General features: G+C 47.0%; 1 long non-coding RNA gene across 3 annotated transcripts in view; it reads right to left on the bottom strand.

Moving 5' to 3' along the window:
• LOC147262108 (uncharacterized) overlaps positions 1–25,368 on the bottom strand; it is a 59,497-nt gene extending 34,129 nt beyond the window's left edge. The window contains exons 1-5 of one of the 3 annotated variants that reach the window (XR_015116138.1): positions 25,276–25,368; positions 24,488–24,690; positions 24,343–24,403; positions 23,192–23,263; positions 19,095–19,291 (exon numbers count right to left, since the gene is read on the bottom strand). This is a non-coding gene — a long non-coding RNA (uncharacterized LOC147262108). Of the gene's footprint in view, positions 1–19,094; positions 19,292–22,199; positions 22,422–23,191; positions 23,264–24,342; positions 24,404–24,487; positions 24,691–25,275 lie in introns of those variants that run through there. The other 2 variants (XR_015116137.1, XR_015116136.1) reach the window with 2 other exon arrangements.
• Between the last annotated feature and the right edge of the window lie 338 nt (positions 25,369–25,706).

Genomic DNA, 25,706 nt, shown 5'->3' with positions numbered 1-25,706 from the left:
GCAAAACTGTCTTTGAGTAAATGGGTGTTTTGAAGGTTTGTACTGCTGAGGTGACAGCTTCTCTGTACCTGGGCTTTCACCGACAGATTGGTAATCTGGGATTTTGGCAAATCCCATGAGGACCAACCCACGATGAGCAAGTCAAAAATAAAACAAATGTTTGGTTTTTTTTGGATGATTTTTGTACGCAGATTTGAAGCCAGCTGCATTGTACAACTTACTACAAAATGTTGCTACGTTCAAGGGGTCACGATTAGTTAAAGGTCAAGAGAGGCAGGAATAAAATCAAGGCAGCACCGCCACATGCCAGACTGGAAGAATGATAAGTGACACGCCAAACAGCGGAGCAGAGAGACGGGCAGCAAGGCTCTTTTACGTGATGGCAAAAAAAAAAAAAAAAAAGTACTAAAATGATAAATTTTTATTCAAAACATGCCAGCTAGCGCCGCCAGCATCAGCAGGGTCGCCACGGTACACGAAAGCATCACCGACGCAGAGCGACACAAGAGGGGAGAGACAGCATGACCACGAAAAGAGAAGGGCGCCGATGAGTCGACCACCAACAGAGCAGTAAATCAGCTGTTCTGAGTTCAGAAAAACTCACACAAACACCTTTGATATCATTAAGGATTAACAAAGATTCCTAAAAATCAGTAAAGTTCCTTCCAGGCTGGACTGTGAAGCTCCTGAGAGGTGAGGTATTTGCTCCGGACCAGACTGAAAACGGCGCAGCAGTCGGGGTCTGGGAGCTTTTAGGTAAATTACACACTACATTGCAAAAACAAAGTTGCAACAAATATGAGACAAAAGGTTTTGTGACTACTGAGACCAGTAGACTCGCATTTATTACTCCAATAAAAAGGAGGTACGTGACCGTTGCCAGGGAGCATCGACACTGATGATGCGACCGTCGTCAGGTCCGACAGAGCGATCGTTGTGACAGCAGGCACCGGGCTTGGTGAGCATCATTTCAGCTCTCACTACATTAAATAAAGAGCACTGTCATATCCTCCATACTCTTGAACGGCAATGACAGCGAGTCGGGAATTTGCATAATCGAACCCCGGACGTCTGAAATCTGGGATGAAGGCACAAGAGGCCTCGTAGACGTAAAGTGGATCTCTGTGAGCAGAGCCTCCTCCAGAACAAACACTTGCCACGCATGTTAAAGCGCCGCTCCTCTGTGTGGGTTTCTCTCATGTCTCTGTGTCAGTATCCATTATTTGATGTCAGCTGTCCATCAAAGTCAGCACTCTGCTCTCTGGATGGACCAAGGGTAATATTCGCTAATGAGCTGCCGCGCTGCCGCCATGGCAACAGGCCCATTGCCACCGAGTGTGAAGCAGTAGTGGCACCCTTGACACCAACCCATAAAACAAGCCATGATCATCATGCTGATGATCCACAATGCATAATGTAGTGGCATAACCCCCTCCCTGAGTCGCCCAGCCCATCTGGTTTAATCTCATCTACCCCCCCCCCCCCCCAACCCCTCACAAACTCGGACAGGCAGAAAAAAAAGAGGTAAAGTTTCTTATCAGCTTTTGTGAAAGTGAAGGTTGCTGTTTGGAAATGGCGTTTCCTCACGTCCCTGCCCCAACTGGCCGTGACGACCAGTCTAGAGCGCCGCCGACGGACCGTCAGGTCTGACAGGAAACGCCTGGTCCCTGAGTTAAATATCAAGTTGTCCTGGTATTACTGGTCCACGCACCTCAAACACATACGATAGTAAACACTTTCGAGCTGACGGGAGGGCGGAGACTTCGCTGACCCAGGAGTCCACTGGGACTGGCGGATGACCTGTGGAGGTACTTGTGGTCCAAGGTCACCCTTTACTGAGGCTACGTAGGATCGAATTGTTAGGAATCGAACACTCACTGGTATTTGAGAGGATGCACGGTGCTGAGACCGCGTGTGTGTACACCCATTTCTATTACACCAGAAGCTTTTCTGGGACAATTCATCATCCAGTGAAAGTAGTTGTCACGGCTGGCTTCATGCGGAAATGTTTCATGAGAAAATATCATTCTGCCCTTCAAAACCTTTTGATTCTGACTGAGATCGACCCCGATCGTGACCTTCAACGTGAGCGACTAAACCAAATCTAATGTTCTGCATGTGTAAAGCCGACTGAAGTGTAAACGAGGTTAAACCTGAAGGGATGACGGAATCCTCAAAACGTCAAAGTGAATGTAGATCTTGTTTCCGGAGGTTTACACGCGGCCGTCGTTGAGCCGCACGTGTGGGCGCATCGGCCTGCGGCTACAGGTTTCAGCCTCGGCTCACCAGCCTTCCTGCGGAGACCATCTATCTAATTACACAAAGGTTGCCCTCACGCCCGTCCTACCACGGCAGGACCAGATGACGCCGCTCTGTTTCCCATCTGCCGTAGCCTACCAACGCCTCGTGAAGCAGAAGCGGCACAGATTGTGACTCTTGTGTGACTTCACAGGCACAGCAGGTGACGCTGCTCCCCCGAGCCTCCGCGGTCCCGTGTCCCATATGAACCTTTCTGGGTGTGAGAATGTAGCACGATTGCATGGATGCTCAGTTGGGCATCGCACAATCTGGGACAAATGTGACACCCATTTTTACCCACTTTGCAGTTGAGAAATGACTTCACACTTTGAGTTGAAGTCGTGACTCAATGCAAAGTCTGTCAGGGCCGCCGTGTAACGTTCTGTCGACTCTCAAACTTCTATTTTGTGTTTGTGTGTCCCCAGTAAAGTAAAGGGGGGGGGGGGGGCGCTGGTCTCGATTTGACAAAATCACATTTCAGGAGGTTAAGTTGTGCAACAAGACTCCCCGCTGCTCCTCAGCTGTCTTACACCACATCAGAGCATCTTCTATCCTACGAGCCCATCAATCGGGGCGAGACATCCACCCCCGGACGGATCAGCTTCATTTTGGTGCTGGACGCGGGAACGCCAATCGAAATTCTAATGTCGCTCTACATCTAACTGTGACCCACCAGCGGTTGAGGACAATGAGCTTATTAGCTGCCAGATGTTCCACTTTCTAATTCTCCGTTGAGACGGATGCAGGCAGATGGTGGAGGAGAAACCAGATATCAGTCCAGCAGATGAGAGCAGGACGGTACGACGGGCCGAAGCTGTTAGCCATGACAACGCCACCTGAGAATGGAGTTTTTTAATGCCGTTTTCTCCAGCTAACAATCAAATTCTTTCACTGTTTTTTTAAGGTAACAAAGGTCGTTTCCTCATAATAACATGTGCTTTAACTCAAGACAACCTCGTTTAAAAAAAAAATAGTAATGAAGGATTGTCTGTTCCCAGCTTCCGTACTTCGGACTCTCTCTGAATGTTACTTGAGACATAAACAAGCGGTGCACCCAGGCGAGTTTTCACCGTCTCAGTTGAAAGCGAATAAATGACTTTACATTTTGGAGGTAAACGAACATCCGTCTCAGACGTTCATAGAATATCAGGAAGTGAAAGACTGGATCCCAAAAGGATGAGTCAAAAGAAACCAAGTTCCTTCTTAACTACTTATTTAAACTGATTTTGGAGCTACGAACTTAATCACTCATTTGATCTTATTCCAAACATTCATGGAGCTTTAATTGGATTATACTTTATTATCTAAGCGGCCTTTTTTTGTGCAAATCCTGCACTTATAATGCAACCAACTGGGTTTGTGGACCAGTGAAATTAATTTCAGTTTACTGTTGAAATAACCAGCGATGAAATAACCAGCGATGAAATAACGAGGGTATTAATATTTATGATAACATTTGCTTTTTGCGGTTATTAATTTAGGAACAGAGGGGAAATAAATTCATTGATCTGAATTTATGTTTGCGCTGCTAAATGTGACCCGTTTTGTGTTTTTAAGAGTATCATTTTCCATCATCGGCCGCAGTAATTACGCCTCATGTTGTGCTCCGCTGACCCTGTTACACGGAATTCTCTTCATCAAGAGCCTCTGGTAGCCTTACAATGTACCATCATTATTGCAGGCATCATAAAACACAGGCCAGTAATGAATTAGTAAGTACTTTTCCATTAGCATGGCATATTGTTTTAGTAATGGAGTTGAAAGAAAATGGGCTATACTTGTAAGATGGATGGCCTAAAGTTAAACCAGCACGGCTGTGTAGTGATTTGAGTGAGCAACACAAGACCTCCGCTGTAAACTGAAGCACCTGAATGTAGCACTTAGAGATAAAGTTTAAACAAGGACGTCGCTGCTGAGGCGAAGTGAAGGGTTTCACTGCCATTGACCAGATCTCCTCGACAGGAGACGAGGAAGCCTGTCTGTTCTTCATGCTTCCCCAACACACCTGCGGCAGCAGCGGCGGCGGCGGCGGCTCGTGCTGCTTGTACGTTTAAAAGATTACAACTCGTCGGGATTTGTGCGTTCACCGATCCAGAAGCGCCTTTGCCCATAAAAAGCGCACATTTTCATGGGGTGACAGATCCAGTAAACGCAAGATCTGCGCATCAAATATACAACCACACTTCAGATTGCCGCCATCAATCACACGTCTGTTGTCGTGCTGCTTCCTCGCTATCCAGCCTGCCATCTCCCAGCTTACGTAACCCGGCGGCCCCGGGGAGGCTGCCGCGGCCCGCTGAGAAGGTATCACAGCTCAGGTCAAGGGAGGGTGGTGACCAATTCATTAGGCTGTTAGCGTGGAACCCTCGTTGAGGGTTTATTAGTCAGTCGTCACAGTCACGATGGGGCTCTCGCTAAAACTGCGCCCCCCTTCTCTCTCTGGACGTCACACGGGGGGCAGGAGAGCTGCCGACGGGCAGTTGTTAGTCGTGTAACTGCTCCCTCAGGGATCGCTGGTCATGATCTCGGATCCAACATGGGTCCCCTACTGAGGATCCTCGCAGATTTAAGCTGGAAAGTCACTGATCTGGCGCGTGAAATTGATCATTCACCACTAAACAAAATCGGCTTTGTGTTCTTCTAACTAATGCATCGTGAGCACAATGTGTATATTATATATGACCCACGTGTGGCCTGCTGACATTGAACAGCGTGGAATTATTGAGACAAAAGCGGCGGAGGTCACTGTGAGTACACACACATCAAGAACATGACTTGCCAAAACAACCTGCTCACTCACCCTTACCATGGATTCTGAGGGAAAAAAGAAAAGAAAAAGAAGGCAATAATGGGAGGGCTCCTCTCAGCTCCACCCAGAAGGCGACGGTGTCTTCTTAGTGCTGTTGGTTTATCTGTTCTGAGCTGGTGGCTGGATGCTAACCGGCAGCCAGACTCTAGGTAGCTGGTGGCCAGTGCATGCTAGTGCTAGTGCTAGTGGAAGCTAGTGCTAGTGTCTGGCCGCAATTTAGCATCCAGCCACCAGCTAACTGGTGGCCAGACACTAGCTAGCTGCTGACTGGACACTAGCTAGCTTGCGGTCAGCGCAGGGTTCCCCAGCTCCAGCTCAGACCCCACTCCTGCACAGGTTAAAAATCAAGATGCACATACACGTTGGGTCCCGGTGGTCAGTGACAGCTGCACGGACGCTGCTACGCTAACCTTACCCTCGAAACCTTTGCTGTCGTGAGTATCGTTCATTAAGAGGAGCAGCGATGCAGTCGGGATACTGAAAACCAACCAGAGCTAATAATGCAACACCTCTCTGTGCCTCTGTGGCAGGGACTCAGTGAGCGCCGTGTCAAAAAGCCCGATAATTGAAATATCAGCGGTTCTGCTGTTCTTTAATCAGTTCTAAAGAGGAGAATCTTCAAATAATGAGTGATGCAGGCTGTTTGAAATCAACACCATTGTCAGGGGAGGGAAACATATGTTATATCAATATCCAGCTAACAGGTGTGCCTCCAGATTACGCAGTGACATCAGTTTTGCTCTTAATGGGAACGGAGCGACAGCTGCTAGATGACTTGCTATATTTCAGGGAAATGTTAAGAGTTTCCTCTCAATGCTTCACGTTGAAACCGAAACGGTTTGTAATAATCATAACCCTGAGGGCAAACTGTCACCCTCTGCTGTGCACGACTAGAAAGACGGTGCGGTTTGATTGAAGCGTGAATATACGACGTCGGTGGGATCACCAGTTTGTTGGGAACAAATGTGCTTTTAGCCTTTAAAGAAATTAGCCTCCACCTCACCGCAGCTGCTGCAACAGACTCTTGACTTGTCAGAACCAAAAATCTATAGATCAATAAATAGTCGGCGTGTTTGTGTTTCCCAGGAATGTCTGAAGTAGTTTCCCCTGATCCTTTTAGGAGCTGCTGTCACTTAACGCTGATTTACTTAGCCGTTATTGTCACCACAGCTCCAAATCCAACACTTCCTGTGTTTGGCTTCTTGGGACAGGAAGCAGTCTGGATTCCCAGATCAAAGACCCCGCAGTCGCCACTCATCAAGGTCTCAGCAGAAGCAGCAGCGCTGGACAAAAGCGCTTGATGGTGAAGGAAAATGTTTGTGTAATCATGGAACAAAAAAGGAAAAGAACCAACGTGGCGACGGAGTCTTAGTCACTCGCTTTGGTGGGAAAAAGTGCAGCGTCTGGAGCCCCGAGGGAAGAGTTTCCTGCATCGGGGGGACGACGACTCGCTGCAGAAACTCTAAACTAGAAGTTCATAACTTGACAGGCTTGTTTACATTCTTGCTGCTGTAACTGTTAATTATTGTTAAGGGTTTAAATTCCAAGCTCCGTACAAATTACCGGTTTAGTTCGTAGTTTGGAATCGCCGGTAGACAGAAAGACAATGTGTTCCTCACATTTCTTGGTTTGTTTGAACGTAAAAGAATGAAATTTTGTCTTCCAATGAGGTGGAAATTTGACTTCATCTCACCACGTACATGAACATAAAGGTAAATATACTGTAAATACTCACTGGTGAACATAAAGGTAAATATACTGTAAATACTCACTGGTGAACATAAAGGTAAATATACTGTAAATACTCACTGGTGAACATAAAGGTAAATATACTGTAAATACTCACTGGTGAACATAAAGGTAAATATACTGTAAATACTCACTGGTGAACCCCGTGACTTTGGTGCCAAAACTCAGATGTTAAGTTCACGTTATGCAGTCCTCAAATTTGAGATCCTTCAGTGTGATTGGCTTAATAATCAAATTTACCCGGCGACAGTGGGAGGAGCCTCCTCTCAGCTGTGTCAGGTCAGATTTTCCTCGCGCTCAGAAAGTTAACATTTCTCTGCCGCTTGCTCCTCTAACTGGGCTGGACACTCGGGACTCTTTCGCAGGACGCTGCTCTTCCTGCTTTGGAGAATCAAACCTGAACCGCTGACGGGTTCACATCTCTGTACCTTTAAGCACTTCGGTTGCGGCGGGCCAAGACGGGCGGACGCCGGACGGGGAATACTACTGACATGACGGAGATAATAAACGTTTCAGCGGACGTAGATTTGTGCCTGATAGATTTTTTCCTAGAACGAGCCTGTTGACCTGCTGCCTCACAAACCCGTTCTTGGAGTCTTGAGGTCGTAATTACAGTTGTCAGTAGGTGGTTTGGCATGAGGGAAGTATTAGGATTCCTGGTGCTGGATGTCAAACCGAGCTGACAATATGGTCCAACCACAACGCCAGGGGCTTCTGGGACCCTCGCCAGCGTTTGATAGATCCATCACTGTGACAGGTTTAGTCTGCTCTGATAACTCTCCAGAGCGGCTTTGACAAGGCAGCCGAGCGTGCAGGTTTCCAGAGTCTGAACACACGCTCGTGCTTTGTCTACACGCCGGACAGCGACACGTCGACCAGGAACGAGTTCAATAACCACAATGACAGGTGAGAGGACCGTACGGGGGAAATACGTGGCAGCGTAAACCTGAGATTTACCTTGAAGGAAGAAAAACATCTACCAAGAGGCAATGGCAAAAAGAACACATCAATAAATATTATATATTCAATAATTATTTTTTATTTTCTCAATTTATTAAGGTTATCAAGTTATTGCTTTACTCACTTTAGTAAGATTTGGACATTACGTTTTCTTATAATAATTTACTGAAAACGAAGTAAACGTAATTATAAGCTAAATTACAAGTTGTGTATTTTGAGATTAAAATGAAGGCGTATTGCAACAGATTTTGTAACGCTACGACTTAAATCTCATCATCATCAAGTAACGCGTCCATTCTCGAAGTGGAATCACCTCAAATCTGCTCAGCGTTGTGTCTCTGTGTTTAACACAATAAGATTGTTTCGTCCCTGACTGGTTTCTCTCCAGTCAGGCATGGAGACGGAGGGCTGGGAACAGTGGGAGTGAGCAGTCACACAGCTGTTTACTCCCTCAAGTGGAGGGGCGTATTTCCTGGAGCTCCACGTGAGAGCGTCGTCACCCAGCGGCGAGAAGCTTCCTCCTCTAAAGGCCATCTTGAAACTCTGTGTTTTCTCTGCTAAATTTACCAGAGATGTGCATTGATTGAAGCGCTTTCCAAGGCCGCGGCGGCGGCGACGTCACACACACAATAGTCTACATAAAAATGAAGGTAAAGGCTCAGAAAAGAAGCAGCGGGTCTCCTCGGAGCGATGAACAGTAGCTCTTCCTTCCTTCAAGTGCTTTCAAAGACGCACGCGAGTCACTGAAATCACACAGGCAGGAAGTGGAGGCGAACACAACCGGCGCGCACAATGGACTGCAGGTGACACAACACTTTTTATTAACTCACTTAAACTCACATCTTCCTATAGCGGCGGAGGGACTCGGGAGCAGTAAAGTCGCAAGCAGGCACCGAAACAATAAGCTCCATAAAGCTGAGGAGCGGCGCTGGGTGATAATTCTCTGATATCACTCCTTTGATTCATTGCTACTATAAAAAGCTAAGTTCTCTGTACAATGGAACTGCGATGAAGGCGTCTGGAGCGAGAGAGAGAGGAAGCGAGCGAGCGAGCAGCACCGCGTCTCTGCTCTCTCGACTTGCAGCTGATCAGATCAAAAATAACACATTAGCATGACCTCACTCTTCAGCGCAGAGCGTTTCCTGCGTTCCTTTTATTTGAGGAGATTCACATCTCAGAGTAGCTCCAGGTAGATGACACCTGCTAGTTAGCGTGTTAGCATGCTAAAATGGAAAAACCTGGTGACCAGTGACCTGCTCATTTAGTTAGCATCACTGCTGAAAACACGGGAGGGGCTGTGACATCATGCATTGGCGTTTAGACTCCCGGTTTGAAGTTCGACCTTCAGTCCACGTGTCACCGTTTTAGATTTTTACAACATTTGGAAAAGCGCTGGAGCTGAAGAGAGGATCTGACTCAGACCAACAGCTACTGGTAACTGCTGGTACCCTCACCTGCCACTCAGGGAGGCCACGCCCCTAATTTAAACCCAAATATGATTTAAACAGGTGAGTTTATCCCCCTGATGGCTCATCTGACTGACACACAGACTGGTTGCCATGGTGAAGTTAATCACAAAGAATCCCTCATCCCCTCAGTTTCATTTTATTACGTTTATAAATGAGCATCCTGCCGTAATGAAGACGACAGTAAACGCACGACTGAGCCCACACAGGTGTCGACAGACCAGGTGAGGCGCTTGTGCTCATCTTCTGCTTTCATACATTCAGACTTCCTTTTCCCAGCCCCATCATTAGCATGCTAATGTTGACATTTAACTCAACACACTCCCGTTAATTGCTGAATCAAGGCAAGTGCTCCGGTGGTGGCACGCTGCTGGTGTATAAAACAGTTACACTGCCTCACTGAGGTTCAGGTACTTCTTTGTGGTGCACTTCCCTCTCTGCCCGGCGTGCTAACAGGGTCTCTCAGCAAGCCCAGAGAATATATTTTCACCAGCGAGGCGTCGCTCCATCTGCGGAGTCACAGCGGTCTCATATTCCCGGGTACATCGCACAGCCGGCTGATTGTGAAAGATGATGCACTCGCACCCTGCTAACAGGTTCACACATGCCCACATGCTTACGCCACCCTGGGCTAATTCAATTCCACTTCCATTCCAGAGGTAATCGAGTGTGCCTCCTCGCAGATAGCGCTGAGAAAAAAAAGGGGGTCACCATGGCGGGGTGGCTGGTTGGTCCCCCGCCTGAGAGCTTCGAAAGGTCAAACTGTGACAGTCGGTTACTTTTACTTTCATTTATCACGAGCAATCATGTACCTTCTGTCATGGCCAGGGAGATTATGAAAGGTATCAAAAAGAAGAAAACAAGATTTAAGTCCTGTAGAGGGGAGATGGAGGGTTGTTACCCTGACAACCACCCATCACCGAATCATTTCCTGGCTGCCTCTCGGGTAGCGTCAAGCCTCCAAAACCTCTGTTTACTTGCAGATGAAACGGAAGTAAACGGAACTTTGTTGGCTCAGTGGTTTTCACTGCCGTCAGAATGTGTTTCTGCTTAACCTGTCTGGTTTGCTACTCAGTCTCCATGAGGGAGATTTTGTTCTTTTTTTCAAAGATGTGTTTTTAAATTCTCCACTTGTTTCCACCCATTTTTAGAAACGAACCCCTGGAGAACGTCCTCGGTCGTTGTGAGGCGTTTCACCTCTCGCCGAGGTCGTCATAAAGGTAACCTAGAGTCCTGTGATGTTCTGCCTGCCGCGAACGACTACAGCCTCCGTTCATGTGTACTGGAGGAGACGCTGTAACATCGGGGGGGGGGGGGGGGGGTCACGTTTGGGTTCTCCAGCCCTCCGCCAGGAAAAGTTCACATTTCAGGTTCTCGTGTTTTAATCAGTGCTTAAAATCCAACCTGCATCTTTTATCTCCTTCTACAGCTGCCGTGTGCAAAGAAGTATTTTTCCCTGTGCAGCTTTTAAAACTGCACGGCACAGGAGGAAACACGAGAGTGCTCACGATGAAGTAATTGTTCAAATGTTTGGTTTTTTGGGGCCCATTTAGCTGCAATGTGTTACGTGACATGAGGTTTGAAATCTCCCTGATTACTTCATCTTGAGCTACCAAAGTAGTGATGATTACCAAGTACTCATGGGTGGGAACATGGGACATTTGTATCGTAACTGCTTTGTGTACAGTTGGGTTTGTTTTGTTTTTTAACAATTTTCACTGCATCTCAGCCAGACTTATGCAATATTTCTGCCTCACTGGGATTAAAAGATGAAGTAAGATTCGCCACGAGCAGCCGAACGCATCGGTGTATGCGACGCAGCTCCCGCAGACGCAGTGTCTCACAGTTCTGTACATTCCCGAAGTGGAATCACACACCTTTGAGATTAGAGGTGGGGTTTTTTTTTAATGACAAGTGGAAAGAGTTGTGTGTATTTTGATTAGTATTTTTAGGACAAAATTGAGAAGATGATATGTAATACGGCTAAACTGTGTTCAGTCACACAATAATAATAATAAAACAGGGGTGGTGCAGTGGTCAGCACTGTGGCCTCACAGCAAGAAGGTTCCGGGTTCGAGTCCCGGCTCGGGCGCGGGATCTTTCTGTGTGGAGTTTGCATGTTCTCCCTGTTCCTGCGTGGGTTCTCTCTGGTACTCCAGCTTCCTCCCACCGTCATCAATTTGGGGACGAGGCTGATTGATTCTCTAAATTGACCGCAGGTATGAATGTGAGTGTGAATGGTTGTCTGTCTCTGTATGTTGGCCCTGTGATGGACTGGCGACCTGTCCAGGGTGAACCCCGCCTCTCGCCCGTTGACGCTGGGATAGGCTCCACCCCCCCGCGACCCTTAATGTGTAGGAATAAGAGGAAGATGATGATGGATGGATAATAAAACAGCTGCATTAACATGGAATCCAAAGTCTCTTTAGTATCCAAACTGACATTTTTAAGATTGTTGTTGCACGTCACTTCAGTGGAGAGGAACGAGCTGAAATTGCAGAAATGCTGAACGGGGCGGTGAGTGGACGCCAAGCCTCCACGGCGCTCATCAGTCTCAGACTGGGCTGAGCTGCAGGAGCTCCTGCCTACCCGCCACAGACAAACACAACATTCATCTTCAGACACGATATGGCCTCACCAACCTGCCATGAAATTGCTTTTCACTATAAAACAGCCGTGATATGAAATAAAATACACAACTGGATGATATGAACGTGATCTAAAATAGATCTGAAATATAGTTTGATGGTTTGCGATACATAGAGAAACACCATTATTATGATATGACATTTCCCCTTTGGATTTGTGGGTTATTACTGCACCTTGGAAGGACTATGAAACTTTGGCTCACAGCAAATGAGATGATGAAGTTTGGACGATATCAACATCCTTGTCATTCAGACGCCGGCTTCCCTCCCGGCCACGGGGCTGTAAAACCTCCTCCTCCCATCAGAACCGTGCCTGATGAGCACTTTCCTCATTTTTGTCTGATATCTAAGCCCGACTGAGGAGCCGCTAACTGGCTGTGAAAGCCCTCATAATGAGAGCAGACCAAGCTTATGGCGTTTTGTGCGTCACATAAACCTTCATTAATGTGGGATTTCCAGGGGTTTGTGCCAGCAGTCAGCCAGGAAGGGGAGCCAAGTTATTAAATTCATTACTCCACTGAAGCGGTCGGGGAACATACATCTGTCGTAAACGCCTAAAAAAGCTCCTGAGGCTCTTGTTTGATTTTAGTGCCAAGAATTGGTCGCATGATAGCGCGAGGCCACGGACCACATGTTGGTGAGCAAGGTGTTTGTTGGCTGCAGATCAGAATCACAGCGCCATTCACTACCTTCCTGTCACAACTCTAAAATATGTTTTCACTCGCACTCAAAAAAAACCAGGCGTACCAGCGCGTCCTCAAAAGGCAGAAATACCTTTTTGAAAGGCAAGCGCGAGCAGTTTGGTTTGCTCTGCCTCGCACCTGTCAGTCACGCGGTGCACTGCTGGCCTCCTGAAGACTACATGTACCCCTGAGAGAACTTCAGAAGTACACCTGCTAGTACAGAGCAGCTCTCGTCTCGTACCTCAAGTGTTGAGTTTGTACACGACTGACTTGGCAAACCCATCTGGTACAAACCACTATTTCACTACTATTGCAGTAACTCTGAGTATATTTATGCAAAAGATGAACAGACCTGGATTATTTGGGTGACGTGAAAGATGAAGGTTTGGTTCAAGTGATATTTAATATAAAAAAATAAAAGTCTCATTTGTCTGAATTGATAACTCACTGGTGGGTGAACTCACTAAAAGGTCCACCAGCATGCGCCACTGCTCAGTGACTCCAGAGGGCAGAGACTTGAGCCCTCGTATTGTTAGCTTGAAGCTAAGGGAGACGCCTACAAACAACAACAAAACCGTCTGAAACACCTGTCCATCAAGCCTCTGACACATCGTCTGGTTTAAGTCTGCTCCATCCAGCTGTGCTCAACAATCCATTAACACTTTGATTTGAGCTCAAAACAAACCAGGAACCCTCGACTAACACGACCAACTCTGCTGAATTTGTTTGTTGTTGTTTTGCTCTGAGAATTTTATGTTCAATATTCTAGTTATATTGTTCTCTTAGATGTTCTCCAAGAACATTCCAATGATGTCGGTTGAGGCAGCAGTTTCTCGATCAAATATCCAACGACCTCCCCAGAATTGTCGTGGATGGAAACACTTCAACCTCACAGGAGCTTCCTTTGAAGTGACACTATTCTTTGAGCATGAGATGAATTCACAGAACTCCTGGCTAACGTCAGCTAGCGTTGAGGCTGTTAGCTGTAATCGGTCTCTAGTCACTTCAAGCTAAAAATATGTAGCTGTTGTTTTCTGAATTCCAAGAAGTGGTGCACGGGGCTGGAAGCCAGCGATGTGCACAGCGATCCGCTCCCGCTTCACGTCACGTCAGAGCGCGTCACCAAAACACAACCGCAGCAGCATGAAACTGCACGCAGGTAAACAACCTCGCAGCACATAATCAGGATGGGAGGTGTGTCAACTATAAATATCTGCAATGCAAAACTATGATTTTTTTTTTTCTTGGTCCAACTTGTTTCAACTCTAAACAGATAATAAATAACTCTGATATCTCTTACACGCAGCCATGTGGATTTTACTGTACAGAAATAGGCCGTGCGAGACACATTGTAAAGAAAAGAGACGGGTCTATCGTTTACAACCGGATTAGTCATTAGGATTAGTCACGATGAGGAAGAGGCTCCGTGCAGCTCGAAGCCATCCATTAACTCCGTGCCGTGCTGTTCGCTTCATTTCATTGGTGGTTGAAAGGTGAAAAAAGATTTACGTCTCAGATTTATGTCAAACAGTTCCAGAGAGCTGAGCTTTGTTTAGGACGACTTCTAATAAAAACAAATATGTCCTGCTGCTGAAGCTCGTGTTCCTGTCACACCAACGCCTGAACACATTATCAGCACATCAGCGACGGCGGGAACACGCCCACAGAAGAAATGAGGATTTGCGCCGCGGCGTAAATGAAGCCCCGTTGCCCTTTGACCTCAAAACAACAGCTGCTTTTAACTCACAACTCATTAACATAAACTGAAGCTGCAGGACGGTAAACATGAAATTTAAATCAACTCTTTTAAAAAGTGTAAAGCTGTGCTGCTGATCTCAGATCAGAGGTGTTAAGTGGCTCTATTGACGGCACAGCAGGGCATCATGGGAAAGAGCCGCTGCAAACGCGCGAGGTTACTGTCGACACTGCTGGACGACAGTCGGTACGTCGCTACCGTTTAATCACCTCCAGAAACGTGACCCGAGGCTACATGACGAGTACAGGTGGGCGGGGCTTACAGCAGAGAGGGATGCTTTGATCCAACACGCGTGAAGTTACATGAGCCACATTCAGGTCAACTGTCAATCACGTGATCGCTCAAAGCTTGAACAAAAGAGGGGAACTTTCCCAGCCGGAAGGAGTCGACTACAACTTTAGCTAATAACTGATCTCAGAGTTAAATGGCACCAATGGAGGATGTCACCTGATGATCAGCTGGTCCAGCTCAGCCCGCCGTGACCTGGCGACCCAGGTAACCTACTGCTGCTGTCAGAGACCAAGTCTTGTGTATTTAATGCGTCCGGACCGACACCGTTGCAGCCAGTCATTATATTTTTGAGCTGTCAGTCTCATTCTCAGGATTTTCTTCAAATTTGCAACCACTGGAACCCCAAGATGAACAGAGTCAGAGGTCAAAGGTCGCTGGAACAGACACACTGTACAGGACAGAACAACCTCGATACAGTTTTCTAGTTTCAAATGTGTCGTAACCTCCATGCCAACTGCCCTGGAGACAGACCTTCCAGGTGAACTCCCTCCAGGACCCTCTGATGTACCAGAACATCGGGGAACATGGAAGCCTGCAAACATCATGGTTCCACTTCCACGACGCTGGACGGGCGGAACGAGGACGTCACCGGCTTCACTGTCCACCGGATATCAGCCACAGCCTCCATCGCTTATGAGACAGGCGCCAACGTCTTTTTCCGTGTGACTTCCAAACCCGTTCCTGTGATTGGCTGAGCTCTCACGCACTATTTGTGTTGCACTGTAAAGGTCAGTGGATTTGTTGTGAGCTCTTGTGGTGTTTGTAGTGGTGCTAATGACTGGCGAGGAGAGTCTGCGCCGCTGTTATTTGTACCTAAAAATATCCTTGCAGCAACACGAGAGCACATCACCACGGACCTGTGAAAACAATGTTGAATGTAGAATGTCGGCCACCTCACAGTGTGAAACTGCTGATGTGCTGGACGCACAGACGTGTACTTGTCCTTCGTCAATGTACTGCAAATGACAATACAGCAAATTATCAGTAGGAATTAGATTTAGAAGACAAAACCTACCAAATTCAATGGAAAACGTTATTTTTCTGCTTTTAGTATGTAAAAAGAAGCATTTGTTTGAACGTAATAATAATAATAATAATAATAATTATAATACCACAGAAACACCAGTCATTTGCATATTAATTGTAAGGTTTTTGAACAAATCTAATAGATTGCAAGTTTTAAATGACCTCAGTGTCAAGTTTGCTCAGCAACAAATGATCAAATCACAACTGATTTATATTGATGACGTGCCATCGTTGGTGGGGGGTCTCTCGGGGGTCGGGTACACGTTTCTACATTCATCGCAACAGCAGGTTCAAATGGATGATCAAGGGTGAGTTTTCCATGTTCAGTAGCACCACAGGCGGCGAAAAAGACTGTTTGGTGACATTTCTAGTGACAGGAAGAAGGAGAGACAGGAAGTAGCTGCTACATTCTAACGAGCGACCTTCCTGCTAGAGACAAGTGTCTGTGTTCGCCCGGTGTCCCACACACGCGTCACCCGGCCGGCTTTCTATTTCAGCTGAGGGTAACAGCCTTCTACCACTTGCTTTGTTGACCTGTTGGCTATGAAAGTTCAAGAAGGCAAGCGCTTACTTAGAGAGCAGCTACTGTCTTAAGCTAACCAACTAACGAATGTTGAAGCGATCCAACTCTCTGTCACCATCCGGAACATAGAAGTTCCTCCAGGACCGGCCTGAGGCAAGGTGGGAGTCGGCCACCCTGCCCAGGCTGCTACTGGTCGACCACTCGTGATGTGATGTCCAAAGTGGATCTGAGTGTGTGTGTGTAAACCTAACAGCTTGTTTTTCTGAGTCAGCGTTGCTCAGCTACTCGGGGGGGGGGGGGGGGGTGACGTCATCCTCCTCGCCAAACAACAGCAAAGTCTGATAACGGAGGAGGCTCTGCCTTGATTCCGGCTGTTTTGTCAGAAGATTTGAGAGTTCTTCAGAGAGACGGAAAGTCGAGCAGCTTCACATGTTCCTGATCAGAAAACTGGAGCACAAATCACACACCAGACTGAACTTCACACACAAGCAGATCCCTGTTGCGCTGCATGGTAAACATCTTCCTCCTTGCGCGCACACTTGTTGCCGAAAACGCACACATGCTTTGATTCGGCGGTGCCGTTTCCCTCGCTGAACCATCACATACCTCATTTAAACGCCAGAGCGTCTGTGTATCCGTCTCCTGCCTGCTTGATCCCCGGTGCTGCTTCCGTCTTTTATGCTAATGCGTGAACACACAGTGCTTTTGTTGAGAATTTACCTCCGCTCTCTTTGGGAACAAATACCAGGCAGAACAAAGCAGCGCGCACTTGTCCTAGATGAGACAGCTTGATGATATCTGGCACGTGTGCGAATGTGTGTGCAGATCTTGTGTGCGCACGTCTAAGTGTGCATACGCAGCAGCACGAGCAGATCAAACGAGTGTGTCCTTGTGTCTGTCTCAGAGGGTCCCTCTTGATCAGTCTCTGGAGACTCCACGCAGTAATCTATCGCTGGACATGTTCATTAGCCTGCTGGTGTGTGTGGCGTCTGTGACACGCCAGGCTTTGCTCGCCTGGGAATCAACATTAAGCAGTGCATCAGCTCGCCATATGCCGAGATCAGAAAGAAGAGCCTCAATTAACAGACTTTTGATCCTGGGCTCCTCTCTCGTCTCACAGAGAGGAGACACCAGATCTTACAGGCGGTGCGGGCTGATAGCAGCAGAGCCGCAACTGGAAACCAGTGATCCGCGAGAGAAGATGCAATCAAACTGGTGAATATCAGCATGGAAACAGCCTGATCGGCCAATCACAAGAACTTTATCAAGGTTGTAACGCTCCTCGGGATCTCATGGGGTTATTTCCTCTCAGCTAATCTGCCTCTCTGCTCTGATGTCGCTGACGCAGGAACCACCATCAAGCACAACTTGAGAGTCCAGGACAGCAAACAAACACGACGACTGTCAAAATGATGCTCCACAGCCACGCTCCCACCTGAAGCCGTTTTATTTTGAAAGTCCTCTAGTCTCCACTTGTTGTTCTTCCTGGGTCTGTTTTCCTGTGACTCATTTGTGGGCTGCGTGAAGACTAAAGTGAACGTCACGAAAGTGAACTCAGTTGAACAAAATCCTGAAACTGCTGGGTGGAACTGAATCAAGCCTGCGCGTTAATAAACAGCTGATCCAGTAAAGCAAAATAAATCACCCACAGAGACAATGAGGCCGGCGGGGGACACGAAGGGGTCACGCCACAGTTCTTGATGTGCAGGCTAAAATATTTCATGTCATTGCCTTTCCGCCGTGGAACCCGGCAACAATTTCTGAATCAACTCGTCTGGAATGAACAGACAGGGCAGATAACCTTCTAAAAACTCTCTCATAAACCCAGAATGTTGCCGTTAATACGGCTTTAACACGTTCTGTGCCTCTCCGTGAGAATAATAAGGGTTGAAGTGTGATCAACAGTTGCCAAGGTAACACACATTTGCTGGCATATGTGATCTGCAACTAAATTTAATCAAGGTGGTTGGAATCTCCAGACTTTTGTATTATGGAGCACATGTCTGCCTGCTGCACGGAGACGGAGCTGCTTCACGGTGATTTAACAGCATTATGTTGGTGGGACCAACACACACACACACACACACACACACACACACACACACACACACACACACACACACACACACACACACACAGAGCACCATGAAAATCTTCAAATTAAATGTTACATTACACCTGAAACAAAACCGCGCCGGAGAACTGTCTACGTCTTCATTAATATGCACAAGCTGAAAGAAAACCAATTAAAAATGTATATGTGTTTTCAAAAAGTAGCAGTGAGGACGTGTGGATTAAATTTAAATCATATTATTATCAATTTTAAGACATGCTCAAGTGCAAATTAATTATTCCGTCAGATATTCTTATTCAGTGTGTGAGTGTATAATAGGATTATACCAGATTTAGGGTGATTTAATGGATAAATTATTTGCTTAAGAAGCTTTCAAACATGATGAAAGCTTATAAAAATTAGCCAAATGAAATTACAGGTAGCATTAATTTGAACCGCGGGGTCAAGTCATGGGTAAGTTGCTAGACTTCAACGGGTGATTTACCTCAACGCCCTCTCAATCTTGATTAGAAAATTAAACCCCTTTAATGGTATAAAACAGGACCATTCAAGCTATTCATGCAACGCTGAGGCCTCTTTTTTACCTCAAACACTTAAACCTCGCAGGTAAAGCATCTTAATTCTTGTCCAATTATCCGATACCAAAGCAGATTCATGATTTTAATCATTTATAGCATTAGCAGGGATTAGGCTGCGTTGTGAGAGCAAATATTCTCATGCGGCTCTGACGAGAGACCAACAACATCCGATGATGTTCCTCGTGTCGGAGCGTCATCAGAACGGCGCCGTCTGTGGCCGTCGTTTTCGCCAGTCGACGTGTTCTGAGCTGCAGGTGTGGAGGATATCCGTCCACCTCTGGTCTCATTTCCTTTTATGGATGAAGAAAATAATGGTGCCGGAGCTGCCGGCTGGTTGCACTCGTCAACGCCCTGCCCCGCGCTCACAGCCAACATCGGGCTTCAAGAAGCACAGCCGCTGACAGGTTTACAGACCCTCAGACCGTTTTATCTGGAGGTGAAAGGATGAAACATTTCTTTAACGGAATCGACCAGCGGCTGGAATGCAGGCGCTGACGTTTCTTGGCTCCTCCAGTGACACGAGCAAGACTTCCAAAAGTCCTCCCAGATGCAGCGAAATGAACTTTAGCAAAGGAAACATAGGAATCCGAGCCAGAACGCCATCCCATGAACCTCCCCGCTGTCAGGCACTGCACGTCAGGGTGGTAGGAAGAATAAGTCAGAGGGAAGATTAGAAATACTGCATTCACCAGAGGGGCCAGGCACAGTGACCTTTGACCCGTTCACTCGAGTCCCTGTGGGCGTTTGGGCCAAATTTGAGGTAGAGGTGAAACAATAACTGGGAAATAACCGTGACTGCGGGATCTGAGGGCCGCCACGTGCTCAAGACAAGGTCGGCCATCTTGGAAAGCTACTTCCTGTTTCCCGAGGTCTAAAATTAGGATGGTTCCATATTGTAGTTGATGTTTCCGAGTTGCAACGGTTGATAAAAGTAAGCTGTCATAAAAATGAAATATTGCAGTTAAACGCCACTACAAAGCGGGCCAGTCACCGTGACCTCTGACCGCCAAAATCATCCGTGACTCCCTGTGGACGTTTGCGTCCCATTAAGAAATTCCCTCAAAATCTTCCTGAGCTGTGGCGTAAACAATAACGGGGCAGATACCACACACGTGTGAGGTGCCAGTGACCTTTGACCTCTGACCACGAACATTTGAGCTCCAGAGACGTGGCGTTAACAGAACGGGTTGGACGGGTAACAGAAAACACGGGGGCATAAAAAGACAATGAGCTTAAGTCAAGAGATTTTGAGAAAGTGAGTGACGAACTGCTAGACAGTTTAAAAGTACACAAAAAAGGACGTACAGCAACTTTTTGGCACTTTCAGGTTCCCATTCCTCTCATGCACAGCCGCCGTGTCTCGTGGACGTGAGAGGAAAATCCCTCTGCTGTGCAGCGGCTGCAGTTCTTCAGCTCCTGCAGTGCAGTTTTTAGCATTTACAGCCTCCCTCTTTGTGGTTATTTGCTCCAGGAAGCGACTCACCAAGTAGTGCCATTAATCATGAAAGTGCAGCTCAGCCTGGTGCCCCGAGTCTTCCAACGTACTGCTCGAAGAAAAATACGTTTTGTGGAAAAAAAGTCACCCGCAGAAGTCGCAGCGCTCCTCAGACTGAAGCTCCCGGGTGACCGTGTGAGCGAGGCCGACTCGGCCGGTATCTGCTGCGTACGCAGGGAGGAACACAAAACACCAGCGGCCAGTCCTGTTTACAGACCCGCTCGTGGGCTTCGTGACTCTCGTCGACTCGGGCAGGATGAGGCGCTGAGGGTTGTCCAGGCCAGAGAAGACATGCAGTACTTCCACACACTCAATGCACTGCTGCCGATTTGACCCCGCAACGACCCTGAGAGATCCTGGGGTTCTCGGAAGAAGCCACCTTGCATCAGTCATGCGATCAGCGAGCGTTGTCGGAGAGCAGTAACCGTCGAGAACGCTGTGCAACCCCAGGTGGACCTGGTGCCTTAAGACCTGGATCCATCTGTGGATCTGGATGATTGAAGAGGGTTTCTAGAGGCCGTTTGCCCCGAATCAAAAGATTAAAGTCAATTCAATGCCTTAAAGAGCGCCATGATAAAATACTTCATTATACAGTGAGGCATTTCAGACGATACGAGGAAACTGAGTCACTGCGTTTAACCACTTAATCACTGTGGTTAAAAAAAACAAAACCCTGAGCCCAGCTCGTTCCTCGTAGCCCCGCCTCTCAAACCCCCCGTCTGGCTTATAAAGAATTCATTTTTCCTCACTTCAAGCTGAAGAATGGCCGCAGATGATGAAAGCAATTAATGACGTCTGAAAGAAGCTGTGAGCAATAACGCAGTGACTTAATCTGCCTTCTATTCCAGGGGCTGCATTGAATCTGTCAGTCAGCCTGTGTGCCACAATAGGCCATTGTTGAGGAGAGGGACATGAGAAATGACTTCTGCCAGGCGATTGTCTCGGAAGTTAGCACACACCTGAGCACACGTGCGTGCAGCTTGAAATAACTAGCGGCCATCCAGGTACATTTGGCGTCGGATAAACCGGGAGCTGGACACACAAATACTCTGAAATAAGCTGCTGGCGGATTAGATAAACACACAGAAACAGAGAGAACCCAGTGACACGGCTGCTGCAGGTGATGTTCATCTGCAGAACCTTCAGGTCTGACGCGCGACATTTTTCCCTTTTCTATGACTTTTGGTGAGAGATTTACTCATTAGAATATTTAACAAAAACCACCGCTGGTTTAACATTGTAACATTTCTTGAGATGGAAATAACTTAAATTGCCCAATTAATGCACTGGCACGTATAAAGTACTTCTCAGTGGAAGTGCAAGTACCACAGTGTAAGCACAGGACTTCAGCAGGAATCCTGAAGGCTATGGGAAGTCTGCACCGACGTAGAACAGCAGATGTTTTTGTTTTTCATCTTTAAAAAAAAAGTTCTTGGTGTGAAGAATGAAAAGCTCACAAACACTTGAAGCTCTCCTCCGTTCCCTCCTCCAGGCTCATCCTCTTAAAGCAGGACTACGCCAGTGCGTGACAGCGAGGTTCTACGTCTGGGCAACACACAGGACCCGGCGTCCAGTTTCAAACGCACCGTTCAACCAGATGAGCGGGATTTCTGTGTCCCTCTCCAGTCAAACACTCATTTTGTGATGAGAGTTCAAAATGTAATAAATCAAAAATACACTTGTTTTTTTTAAACGCTCTGTGGTTCGGTGCTAAATTGACTTCAGTTGGTGCTGAAAAAACAAAACATCAGTTGCATCTTTGGGTTCATCAGAATTTAAAGGTTTGTGTTAAAAGAGGAGAGCCGAGGCTCCGGAACAGAAACTGTGGCTGTAAAGGGTTAAAGATGTCGGAGGGAAAACCATGGCCAGCGAACACGTTCATGCTCCCGCACATACATGTTTCCTTGTGGATGTGTTTTTCCACTATCTGGAAGCACAGTTTGTAAGAGATGAGTTAAAGATGTGAGACTAATTCGTTCAAGCTCCCAGACAAAGACCAGCGCTCTCTCTCTCTCTGGTGCTGAAGCAGCCGGGGGCAGCGGGTTAATGACTTCCTTGGCCACTACTGGACAGAGAGAGATGCACGGGATGAGCGGTGTTGTGGCTGATAAAGTCGGGGGGAGTTGCTCTGTGTCGCGGTCGCCGCCGAGCCCCATGCTCTCCATTCATCAGAGAGGCAGACCAGACCAGATGGATCACACACGCCGCCAAGAGCAGTATGTGTTTCCTGTGCGTGTTGCTGATGTACACACGGAATGATGCGAGACACATGCTGGATACAGAACACTTGGACATGGTAACTGATATATGCAACGCAGGCGTTTGCTTGTAAATACAACGTGCATGTGAAAGACTGTAAGCCGCATGAACTGAAACACTTTTTTTTCACTTGTAATCAGAAGAATAAACACGGGCACCCAGCACACGGCATCTCTCAGGGTTCCTTCACACCTGCAGTTTGTTCGCTCTGGTCCAAATTAGTTCATGACCCCCCTCCAAACATGGAACAATCCACAATGCCGTCTTTTCAAAACAGCAGCAGAAATCAAACACTTTTTGGGGTATTTTTTTATGATCAGTTGCCAAAAAAATAAAATAAAAAAAATCACCTTAGTGCTATAAACTTAAAAGCAACAATGTTTTATTATTATCATTAATATTATTATTATAATTATTGTGTGGCTATGCTTATTTCAGCTTGTCGTTAGCAGCTAAGCTAGCGTCATGCTAACGTTACAGCCGTCCTGTGTTATGGAACCAACGAATCTTGATAAGTTTGGACTTCATTGATTTTCAGGGTTTGAGTGATTTAATAATGTTAAATAAAGTACTCACCACTGCAGTCCTGCATTTATACACCGTCATTCACCTCCCGACTGGTAAACCTGCCACGTGGTCGTAAAGCTCCTGTCAGATGGTTCACCAGGTGCCGAAAAAGCCAAAAGGAAGAGCGGGTGAGACGTGAGTTCATAGGCTGTGTGCCAGCAAAAGAGACAAAGTGCAAATTTCTACTGCTTTTACTGCATTTATACACTTGTTCTTCAATGCAAACTGCCTCATTTTTCGGCTCCGACTAAAATAAATAAAGTGCAATTGTGTTGGCTCAAACGCACCGAGGACCCCGGTAGTTTGCAAGTGAATGGAGACGCCCTCGACAACGTCTCGGTTCACGAGTTGGGTTCAGTTTTGGTTGACACCTGCCTGGAAGCAGCACACCGGGGCGGCGCACACACTAGGGTTCAGTTCTGGATGTAATCAGCCACTCAAAGAAACATCTAACCCAATGAGATCGCCGCTTCACCGCATCGTCAGCGTTTGTCTAACGGACACAATGTCCTCTGACGTGCTGGATCTGCAGCTCTGGTTCGGACGGCGGCAGACAGAACCAGCCGAGCCTGCACAGGCTGCTATGACGAACAGGCCAGAGGTTTACTGTATTATCACCCCCCCACAGAGCAAACTCTTACCTCACAAACATAAAAGCAGGAGCAGAATTCATTACTGAGCCACATTAAAAGACAACACATCAGAACATAAATGGCTCTGCACTCCAATGACTTAATTGCTCTTCTTCTTCCAGGACAGTGTTTATTTCATTAGCCTCGTTTGTGCCGATGCTATCTCCCCACTAATTAACTTGTTTGGATTAAATGTCCGTCCCCGTCTTGATGGGCAACAGGCAAGTAAATTCACAGACCCCATAAATCCAGCGGCAGAGAAGACGAAGGGCAGTATGAAATTATTGGTGAGTGTGGATTCTAATGGAAAACATTTAGGCATAAATCGTTTATTTGTAATTGCAGATGAAGTACAGAGAGGAGATTTAACAGTATGGAGAGTAGTATTTTATGTTCTAAAGCCAAGCCAGAAAAAAAAAAGTACTCTCTCAAAATCCTCCATCAGAACCAAACCAGTTGTTTTTCCTACGTTAATTTGCTCCTTGTTCTCAACTTGTCTCTGACCCTGATTCGTCTCCCTCCACTCACCTAAGAAAACCAAGTACCAGCCAATCAGACGGGCAGCCAGCGACCCGATGACCTCAGTGGCCTGAGAAAAAAAAAAAAGGCCTGTTAGCACCCAGAGTGTTGCTCCAACTGTTCATATTTGGACGGAAGGTGGAAAGAACCTCACTCCACAATTGTGAGCAGCAGAAGCTGTCAATGCATCAGCTGACGACTGAGTCAAAACTCTCTGCTCCGGTTCTCCAGTACCGCGCCTTGACAACGCTAGCAAAGCCAACTTAGCCCCCCCGGTGGCGTTAGCGCTGTTTGTGGAGGGAGCAGGGAACACGGCAGGAAGTTGAACGTTCCAGGAGGTTCAGGACTTAAACGTGTCTGGGAACAAGTGATACTTCACAACATGTATAATAATAATTACAATACAAGTTCTACTTGGTAGAAACTGTACTCCTGCTCTTAGTTAGCCTGGATAAACTGTGACTGACAGATATCTTCTGTCACTTTGTTGACATTAGATCACCTATTTGTTGTGTTAGTGTGATAAAAAGTGGACTTTTAAAAATGCTGTACACATGCAAGTCAAATATCTGAGAAGCAAACAACGACAAAATGCAGTTTGGAGTCAAATTACCACGGCAGGTTTTGTTTGACGCTCCAGTCCACCTGCCAAACGCACCCGTTTCCTTCCTAATTTTACACGTCTGGTGAAAAGGCTGATAAGAACCAATTTAGGTCATCACCAGTGACCCACGTTAGCTGATGAAACATACTCCAAATTTATTGGCTGTGCCTGCAAACTGAAAAGCAGCACAACAACGTTACTTGGTCATGCAAATGTAACGTTAGCTTCTCTTCTTAGCTACATAGAGTACAAATGCACTCTCAAGTGTACTGGGACGGTGGAGCGGCTCGGCTGGGTCATGCAACCATGGCTCGGCTTCACTGTGCATGTGCACTGACCTTTTTAAGTGACCTTTTCCAAACAGTTGGCTGCGAACTTCCTCCCCCTGGTAGCAGCAAAGCATATCTGAGTGTGTGTTGATTACAGCAGTGGGATCAGGTGTGCAGGTGTCAGGTGCCAAGTTGCTGCTCATCACCTCCAATCACTGCTGAAACAAATACTGGGCCTCAGCTCCACCGCGGCGTCTTGCTCTTTATTGAATTTCTCTTTGCACCTGCGTCCCTCACTAATTCTGTGTGCACATCCACCGGGCCACCGGGCTCCCACCTCACCCCTGATCCATTTGGATAACTCTGGATTTTTGAATTCCCTCTGCTGGGATCACCAGACTGGTTCTCTACTCCCTTCTGGTTCATGTCTCAGGCTTCCTCCTGACCACATTTAATGTGTTTCCCTTTGTTTAGAACGCTGGTTTGTGGATTTACACAAG

The sequence above is a fragment of the Aulostomus chinensis genome, chromosome 5 (genome assembly GCF_037954235.1).
Source record: "Aulostomus chinensis isolate RoL2024-O1b breed Wild chromosome 5, RoL_Achi_v1.0, whole genome shotgun sequence".
Taxonomy (NCBI): domain Eukaryota; kingdom Metazoa; phylum Chordata; class Actinopteri; order Syngnathiformes; family Aulostomidae; genus Aulostomus; species Aulostomus chinensis.
The sequence above is the reverse complement of the archived record's forward strand: the minus strand, read 5'-3'. Positions and strand labels throughout refer to the sequence as shown.